At 36.6% G+C, this 9,492-nt stretch overlaps 1 pseudogene; it reads left to right on the top strand.

Annotated features, from left to right (window-relative positions):
* Positions 1–5,202: 5,202 nt before the first annotated feature.
* LOC124960852 (uncharacterized) lies at positions 5,203–5,365 on the top strand (annotated as a pseudogene).
* Positions 5,366–9,492: the final 4,127 nt, after the last annotated feature.

Raw genomic sequence — 9,492 nt, 5'->3', positions numbered from 1 at the left:
CTCAGTGGCTAAGCACCCTTGGGTTCAATCCCTGGTACTAAAAAAAAAAAAAAAAAAAAAAAAAAAAGGGTATATATGGAAACAGTATCAAGTGACCAGTAAGTCCCAGTTCTGTTGAGCCTCTGATGGGCCTGTTTCCTTACCCACAATATCAGAAACTTTAACTTGGGGATCTCTAAATTTCTATGACTCTAAATTATCAGAGAAAAGCAGGTGAAATTGTCTGAATTCAGAGCAACCACCCTGGATATCAAGGCTTTGGGAACTGTAAATTCAAGACTGACCTCTACTATCTCTTAGGAGGGGATAAAGAAATAATAAGAATATGATTCAGGGAGTTTCCAATGTAAAATTAGATAGGTCCTAAAAGAAGTCTATTTGCATTTTCAGGTCACCAAAGGATTATTAATTTTGCTTATTTGTTTGTTTTAGCACAAGAGATGGAACTTAACCACTGAGCCACATGCACCCCTTTTTTAATTTTTTATTTAGAGACAGGGTCTCACTAAATTGCTTCAGACCTTACTAAGTTGCTGAGGCTGCCTTTGAACTTGCAGTCCTCCTGCCTCAGTCTCCTGAGCCGCTGGGATTACAGGCATGTGCTGCTGCACCCAGCCCAAGGATTATTAGTTAAGTGTTGATTGTCCCATTCATCAAAATTCAAAGTTTGAAAATTTTAATCTATTTTATTAAATGACGCTGCGGGGAGCAAACTTGTTTTGAAATTCTTAAATAATAATTTTTCATCCCAAATACATTCTTGTCCATGATCAAGGTTTAAGAGTGCTGTTTTTATTTTATTATCTTTTGTGCACAAAAGTAAAAGGCCATCATCTGTTCCTTCCATCTTCTTGAGAATCAGACATTCTCCTAAAAAGTGTTCGTCCATGTATATTTACAATATGTACATTTCTTTGTTGCCAAAAAACAAAGTTCATGGGCTGGGGTTGCAGCTCAGTGGTAGAGTGCTTGCCTAGCACGTGCGAGGCACTGGGTTTGATCCTCAGCACCGCATAAAAATAAATAAATATTTTTTTAAAAAGGTTATTGTGTCCATCTACAACTAAAAAAATAAAAAATAAAAAAGTTCGTGTTCCTGTCTGTGTAATTACATTAGAGCATCCTCTCATTCATGTATCCAGCACATATGGGACATGGGGTGGGGGACATAAACCAGGCTGGATAGTTGCTCCCAAATCAGGATGTTTTTCAGAATCAACAAGAAGTTTATTTTTAAAAGTCCCAGTCTCTGGCTGATGTTGGAGCTCTGTGGTAGAGCACTTGCCCAGCATGTGTGAGGTACTGGATTTGATTCTCAACACCATAAATAAATGCATACATACATGCATAAATAAATAAATAAATAAATAAACAAATAAAGGTTCATCAACAACTAAAAAAATATTGAAAAAAAAATAGTCTTAGAAATCCTAAATCTCTAAGACTGGGATTATCTAAGGGAATCAGTATATGTGTATATATTCAGAGCTCTTCCCATTAGTTTTGTTGTTTTTGATTTGGTTTTTGTAGTGCTGGGGCTTGAACACAGGGCTCTAAGCCTACTAGGCAACTACATCCCCAGCCCACTGGTAGTTTTCAGAACAGCTGCTCTAAAGTAGTGGTTGCTTGATTCTTGAGTATCATGGATAAGGAAAAACATTTTTAATTGGAATAACTAACTTAAAATTACCAATATTTTTAGTTCTTTAAATAAAAACATTAAGCAGGGCATGATGGTGTAAATCTGTCATTCCAACTACTCAGGAGGCTGAGGTAGATTTGTAAGAGCCCAGGAGTTCAAACCCAGCCTGGGCAACATAAGAGACCCACTCCCTCTTTTTTATTCAGTGCTGTCGATTGAACCCAGAACCTTGTACCTACCAGATAAACATTCTACCACTGAGTTACATCTCCAGCCGGAGACACCAGCTCTTAAAAATTTTTTTATTGAATGAAGACATGACTTATTATCACCACCATTTCATTACAGAAAGGACACTTAACAACAAATAGTAGGAATGGCTATGATTTTAAAATTTTTAAATTAGATCAGATGTATTATTATTCTCATTACAGTTCAGAATAATACAACAGTCCTGTTTAACACAGGTGTAACCTGTGCAGTGAGGGAAATAAGTGTAAATCAGTTATATACCTTGGCCTATTACTGGTAGTCTTGAAATATTGCCTCATTCTACCCAGATTGCCTTTTTCCCACTCAGGCTTGGCTGCCTCCATAGCTAAGACTTGATTTGGTTATCATCTGCTTATGGGAATTTTCATCTCTTCTCCTTCCCCTTCCAGGATAAGTTTGGAACATCTCTTTTGTGTTCCCAAAACATTGTGTACACATCTCTATCACAATATTTGTAAATTAAGTATGAATCATTTATTTTTATCATGAGTCCCTTGAAGAGAGGAACTGTGTTTTATTACCTCCACAATCTAGCATTGTATTTGTACTTAGTGGGCATTCAAAAAAAAATTTACTGAAATGGGAATGTAACTCAGTGATAGAACATATGATTAGCATGGTTGAGACCCTGGGTTTAATCCCCAGCATCAAAAAAAAAAATTTACTGAATGAACATATAATCAAATGAGTTTTACAATCTACTAGAGAGGAGGAAACTTGTGCATGCGTAAGGTAGAACTAGGTGGAAAGTCATAAATGCATAAAAGAGCTGAAGGCTTTGGGAGGTGGTGCAGAGGAGGATGAAGTTGTTTATACCTATGTAAGGACTTCAGATAAAGATCATAAAGGAGATTTGTGAAATTTCATGGGAATATGTACAGGATGTACATAAGTAGTGTCAGGAGAGAACATGAAGTATGGAAGAAACGGTGCAAGCAAAGCATGGGACTGGAAAAATGTGAAATGGGTAAGCAAATATGTAAACATTTCACTTAATTAGAACACAGAGTTCATAGTACATGGTTAAGATAGCACAGTCTGGTAGGTTCACCAAAAGGAATCATAGAACTCTTTAGACAAGAACATAATTTTTTACTTTTTGGCAAAAATGAATGTGATAACTATATGAGGAATTAACTAGAGGCTGGAGGTAAGGAGGCAGCTAAGTATCTACTATAATCTTGGGGAAATATTCAGTAGGTCAGATCTGAGAGAGATGCATTAGGATTAGAAAGGAGACAGGTGAAAAAGTAAAAATCTGTGGTCTTGGCCTATCACTGGCCTGGAGAATCAGTGGAGTAGAGTGGAGGAAAGGGAGGAGGAATGAAAAGAAACTTGAATGTCCAAAAGTGGTGCCTAGAACATGGTGATAAAAATACCATTGACAGAAATAAAGAAAATATTATTATTGGGATGGGTGGAAGGTGAAAACATGAAATTCCACCAATATTTCCAGCATGAGATGCTTAGAAGTTCCTTGGGGGAAAAGCACAGAGAGAGAATGGAATCAGAATTAAAATATGAAGAGTTACCAACACAAAGTTTATTAATTAAATCCATAAGATAGCTAGTGTATGGGGCTGGGGTTGTGGTTCAGTGGTAGAGCACTTGCCTGGCATGCGTGAGGCACTGGGTTCAATTCTCAGCACCACATATAGATAAATAAATAAAATAAAGATCCATTAACAACTAAAAACTATTTTTAAAAAAGATAGCCAGTGTAGAATGCAACAAGAAAGGCAGAAAGAAAATAAAAGAACACGTTATTTTTCATTCAGTCAATATTTATCATCACAAAATAAAGTAAAAAATTAGAAAAGCCACCATACAGTGGCATACATTGTAATCACAGATGCTTCGGAGGCTAAGGCAAAAAGGTTAACCTGGACAACTTAGCAGACTCTACCTCAAAATAAAAACTAAAAAACCCTGGGGTGTAACTCAATGGTAGAGCTCCCCTGGATTCAATCCCAAATAACTTTTTTAAGAAGTTAGAAAAGTAACATGAGGACAAAGAGAGGACCATTAAACTTGAAGGCCATTGAACTTAGTCATTAGTTATTTCTTTGTAAAGACAAAAGCTACTTGCAGAAAACAAAGATTTAAGTGGCTCCTCAGTGAGGCTAACTAACAATTTAGTCATCTCTTCCAAGCTGTTCCCTGTTGAAAGAGGGAACAAAAACAGTGCCTCCTGTGTAGTATGGAGTTTTGTTTTCTATTAATAAGAAAGTGTTGGTAAAAAGAACAAATTAAAAAAAAAATCAACTCTGAAAAAAAAAAAAAAGAACATGCTGGTAGAAGGAGAGAAACTGGAAAACAAAGAGAGATGTTTGAAATTTTAAGATGAGCATCATTCCCATTTTACAGATCAGGAAACTGAGGCTCAGAGAGGTTAAATAATTTATCAATAGACAAAACCAGTTCGAGCAGAGAAGGAAATTGAAAACTGTCTTTTCTGACTCAGAAATGGATGATCTTCTAACCACATCTCTACTAGCTGTCTCCTATTAGAAACTATTAGTCTGATAAATCCCTCAATAGACATGAAAAATGTACCAATGACTTGGCATTTTTCTAACTTGCATTTTTTTTAAATTTTTTCAACATTGATTGATTGATTGCAGCACTGGGGATTGAACCCAGGGCACTCTGCTACATCCCCAACTCTTTAAAAAACTTTTTTTTTTTTTTTTTTTTTTTTTTTTTAATTTCTGAGACTGGTTTTGAACTTGTGATCCTTCTGCCTCAGCATCCCAAGTAGCGGAGATTTATAAGCATGTGCAACTGCATCCAGCTTTTACTTGCATTTTATTATGACTGTGAGATTCTAAAAAATCACTCTTTGTGGGGGTTACTGGAGATTTAACCCAGGGGTGCTTTGGCATTGAGCTATATCACCAACCCCCTTTTTAAAAAAATTTTTGAGACAGGGTTTCACTAAATTTCTAAGGGCCTCAATAAGTTGCTGAGGCTGGTGTTAAACTTTCAATTCTCCTATCTTGGCCTCCCAAGCCACTGGATTACAGGTATGCACCACTGCACCTGGCAAAATCACGCTTTTAATAATAAATGGAGAAGCCATCATAAAAATGTGACTTATAACCTGAAATCCTAGTGACTCTGGAGACTGAAGCAGGAGGACCAAATGTTTGAGGCAAGTCTCATTAATTTAGCGAGGACTTCTCTCAAAATAAAAAAATAAAAAGGGCTGGGGATGTAGCTCAGTGGTAGAGCACCACAGTGTTCAATACTCAGTATCAAACAAACAAACCCAAAATGTGACTTGCAGTTTTGCACAGTGTCAGTATCGTAGCCAATGAGGTCTCTCTGAGGTATGATTATTGCTAATTAAAAATGTGACTCAACAGGAGTTTGAAGGTTATCTAACTGTCCAATCTTTTTCTCCTGCCTAGAATGCTTCTGTGTTCTGTCTGCACCTATACTAAGCAGGTGGATTCACTTTTCAAAGGGAAGTAATGCAGTTGCTTAGAACAGAACAGGTTTAACTTTAGGTGAGTCACACCTTTATCACGTGAATGCATCATTAAGATTTAACAAGTTTAATTTATAGTCTTTTTTTCTACCTCCTGCTGCTTTAGACTAAGGGATTTATCAAATAAGTCAAGTAGGGAAAAATATCAAGTCCTAGCCAGACATGGTGGCTCAAACTTAATATCCCAGCAACTCCGGAGGCTGAGGCAGGAGGTTTGCAAGTTCAAAGTCAACCTCAAAAATTAGCCTGTCAAAAAAAAAGACTGGTGATGTGTGTGACTCAGTGGTTAAGTACTCCTGTCACTCCATGGTACAAAAAAAAAAGAAAAAAAAAGATAATATGGTTTGAACTGATTACAATCTACACATGGAAACATGTCTGAAATCAAATGCTTGGGGAAAAAACTTTTAAACACCCTATGCACATACCAAGTTTTGTTTTGCTGGTAAACTGGTTTACAGTGTTGAAGCAAGCAGGTTTTGTAAGGACAATCTAGGGAGCTCTCTTAAAGAAAGAGATATGTAAGATTAAGAGGGTTCCTACCAAAGCCTTGGAAAAGACTGTAAAACAGAGTGGCCATGAAACTTACTGTTCATTAACTCTGCAGAAAAACTACTTCTGACAGCAAATCATGTTTGCATGTTTGGAGCAGTTGTCATTGTATGTGAGCCTGTTTAGCTTCTTTCATTTACTGTTGTTCCTCAGTCTTATTTGAAAGAAGTCAACCCATTCCTTGCACTTTAGTTTGTTTATTCCACCTGTGGGCTGTGGTTATTTTCTCAGCTACTCATAGCAATGCCAATATTTTAGTGCTTTTGCTTGGTCTTTCTTGGAATGATTTTGTCTGCCTTCAGTGCAGAAAATATAAGTAAAAACTTCAGTGCTGGGAACTGCCTACTCTAAAAGTTCTTAATGTTGGTGATTTCTGCATGGTACTTACTTTTCAGAAAAGCTGATGTGGAATTAGTCTGATATACCACAAGGGTAAGAGTCTGAAAGTATTTGGATCATCTTTCTACTCTGTGCCGTGTCCTTTCTATAATATCTTTTGTAGACCCAGCTGAGATTTTATAAACCTGTAGTCCCAGCTTACTCAGTGAGGAGGATCACTTGAGCCCCCAAATTCAAGACCTCCTTGGGCACTATAGTGAAAACTGCACCCGAAAAAAACAAAACAGAATGAAAAAAACTAACCTACAATATCTATAATGGTAAGATAGAGAAACTCACAGCTCCATTGGCTAGAAATTTTGTCTTTTAGTTGAGCAATTCTGCATAATTTTTGTTGTCTTTTGTTTGTCTTTTTGTTTTGTTTTTGAGACATGGTCTTGCTCTGTTGCCCAATCTTGTCTGGAACTGGTAAACTCAAGTGATCCTCCACCTTAGTCTCCCAAGTAGGTGAGGGTGAGAATACAAAAGTCTGCCATTGATGTCCAGCTCTCCCTCACATATTTGAAGATAACTGTCATTCTTTATTCAGCCTCCTCACTCTCAAAATTATTTCTTTACTGTACATATACTCCTTTTAAAAACCATCTTATGGGGTTGGAGTTGTGGCTCAGTGGCAGAGCACTTGCCTGGTATGTGTGAGGCCCTGGGTTTGAAACTCAGCAAAACATGTAAATAAAAAGTTGAACAGAAGATCCGTTGGCAACTAAAATATATATATTTTAAAAACCATTCTACATGTGACATTGTTTTCAGATATCCTAATAATTTTTATAATCAAGAATGTATATAGCAGGGCTAGGGTTGTAGCCCAGTTAATAGAGTGCTTGCCTAGCACATGTGAGGCCCTGGTTTAATCCTCAGCACCACAAAAAGATAATAATAAATAAATAAAATAAAGGTATCGTGTCAATCTGTAACTAAAAATATTTTTTAAAAAAGAAGAATGTATATAGAGCCAGGCACAGTGATGCACACCTGTAATTCCAGCAACTTGGGAGGCCGAGGCAGGAGGTTCATGAGTTCAAAGCCAGCCTCAACAATTTAGCGAACCCCTAAGAATCTCAGTGAGACCCTGTCTCTAAATAAAATATATGTTTTAAAAAAGGCTGGTGATGTGGTTCAGTGGTTAAGCGCCCCTGCGTTCAATCCCTGGTACCAAAAAAAGAACGTATATAGAGACATACTTTCCAATTTGTCAATCAACCCATAAAAATGGGGACTACAAAACTGAGCACAATATTTTTCATGCTAAGTATGCACTGTCCAGAAAAGAAACATCTGTGTGGGAAGAGAAAAGAGGAATCCTGAGAGACAAAGATTTTGTCCCTTATTTGCTTTTCGTTGATGCTGGAGATCCAATCCAGGGCTTCACATATGCTAGGCAAGCATCTACCACTGAATTACATCCTTAACCCTGTCCTATATTTTACTAGCTATAGGAGACCATTAAAGATGGTTAGGTTTGCATTTTAGAAAGATTACTCTGTTGACTAGAGGTTAGATTAGGGATATGCCAAACCAGGAGAAGACTGCAATAATCTAGGGGCAACACAGTAAGAGTCTGAATCAGGCAAGAGGAAGTAGTCCTGTGAGTTGACATAGGAGTTAGAAAGTGCCTCATCTCATGACTTGAGGAATACAGAAGAAATACAAGGACCTAGGGTGTAGCACAATGGTGGAGGCTGGTTGAAGTTAGGGTGGGATAGCAGATAGCACCATGAATTTCAGATTCAGGGAAATTCAGGGTTTAGATCCTGGCTCTATTATTTCTGGCTATGTGCCCTTAGCTACTCTAATTTCATCAAAGCTCCATATTCTCTTTGTAAAATAGGATAATACCACCTTTTTAGCAGGGGTCTTATAAAGACTAAATAGAATAATGGATAAAGTGCTTTTGTGTTAGCTCAGCACACAGCACATAATAAGTACTTAGTACAGACAGGACAGTAGGTAGTCATAGTTGTTTGGGGTGGTACAGCAAGTTTGGGGGAAGAAAAGAAAATATTACAATAATAGCTCATATTTGTACAGTGTTTTTCAATTTTCAAATTTATTTTGTATCCATTAATCATTTCATATTCAAAAGAACCAAAAGTCTTACTTATTTGGTTTCTAGGACTCCATTCTAGGAAAATAATCCAAGTGAAAATAAATAATGAAAAACACATTTGAGATATGATAAATTTTTAAAAACCATAATGCAAATTACATATATAAAATAATTTCAATTATGCATATAAATTAGACTAGAATAAAATAGGCCAACATGTTATTTTTTCTGCATAGCGGAATTTTAAGTAATTGTTTCATACTTGTTAATATATTTCTGTGTTTTCTAAATTTTCTATAATGAATACGTATTACTTTTATAATGGAGAGAGTAAGGATTCACTTCTCTTTTGTTTTTCTGCTTTTTCAACAATACCAAATTAGGTAGTCATTATAATCTTCATTTTATAATATACTTTTGTTGATAATAATAACTACAACTATCTAGTATTAATACTTACTACATGCCAGACATTGTTCTAAGCTTGTTTTTTTGGTTTTTTTGGTACCAGGAGTTGAATCCAGGGGTGCTTAACTACAAAGTCACACATTCCCAGCCCTTTTTTATTTTTTTATTTTGAGACAGGATCTCACTAAGTTGCTTAGGGCCTCACTAAATTGCTGAGGCTGACTTTGAACTCACCATCTTCCTGCCTCAGCTTCCCAAACTGCTGGGATTACAGGCTTGTGCCATCACACCTGGCTTAAGTTTTTGAATACATATTAACTCATTTAGAATGCATCCAAGGGCTAGAGATGTAGCTTGGTGGCCTAGCATGCTTGAAGTCCTAGATTTGATCCCCAGCACCAAAAAAAAAAAAAAAGAAAAAAAAGAAAAAAGAAATAAAAGAATTATAGATAACCCATATATCATTAGGATATTTTTGACTGTAAATAATATAACTGTCCAGACTGATTTAGACAATAGTATTTATTGGCTTATCTAACTGGACAAGTCTAAAGGTGAAGGGGTAGAGATTGGGCATGGTTCCAATCAGGTCTTTAGTTGATGTGTCTATGACCCTCTTGTTCTTGCTGGTGTGGCTGCTTCATCAGCAGGCTGAGGGAGTCTTGTGCTACAGTT

The sequence above is a fragment of the Sciurus carolinensis genome, chromosome 11 (genome assembly GCF_902686445.1).
Source record: "Sciurus carolinensis chromosome 11, mSciCar1.2, whole genome shotgun sequence".
Taxonomy (NCBI): domain Eukaryota; kingdom Metazoa; phylum Chordata; class Mammalia; order Rodentia; family Sciuridae; genus Sciurus; species Sciurus carolinensis.
The sequence above is the reverse complement of the archived record's forward strand: the minus strand, read 5'-3'. Positions and strand labels throughout refer to the sequence as shown.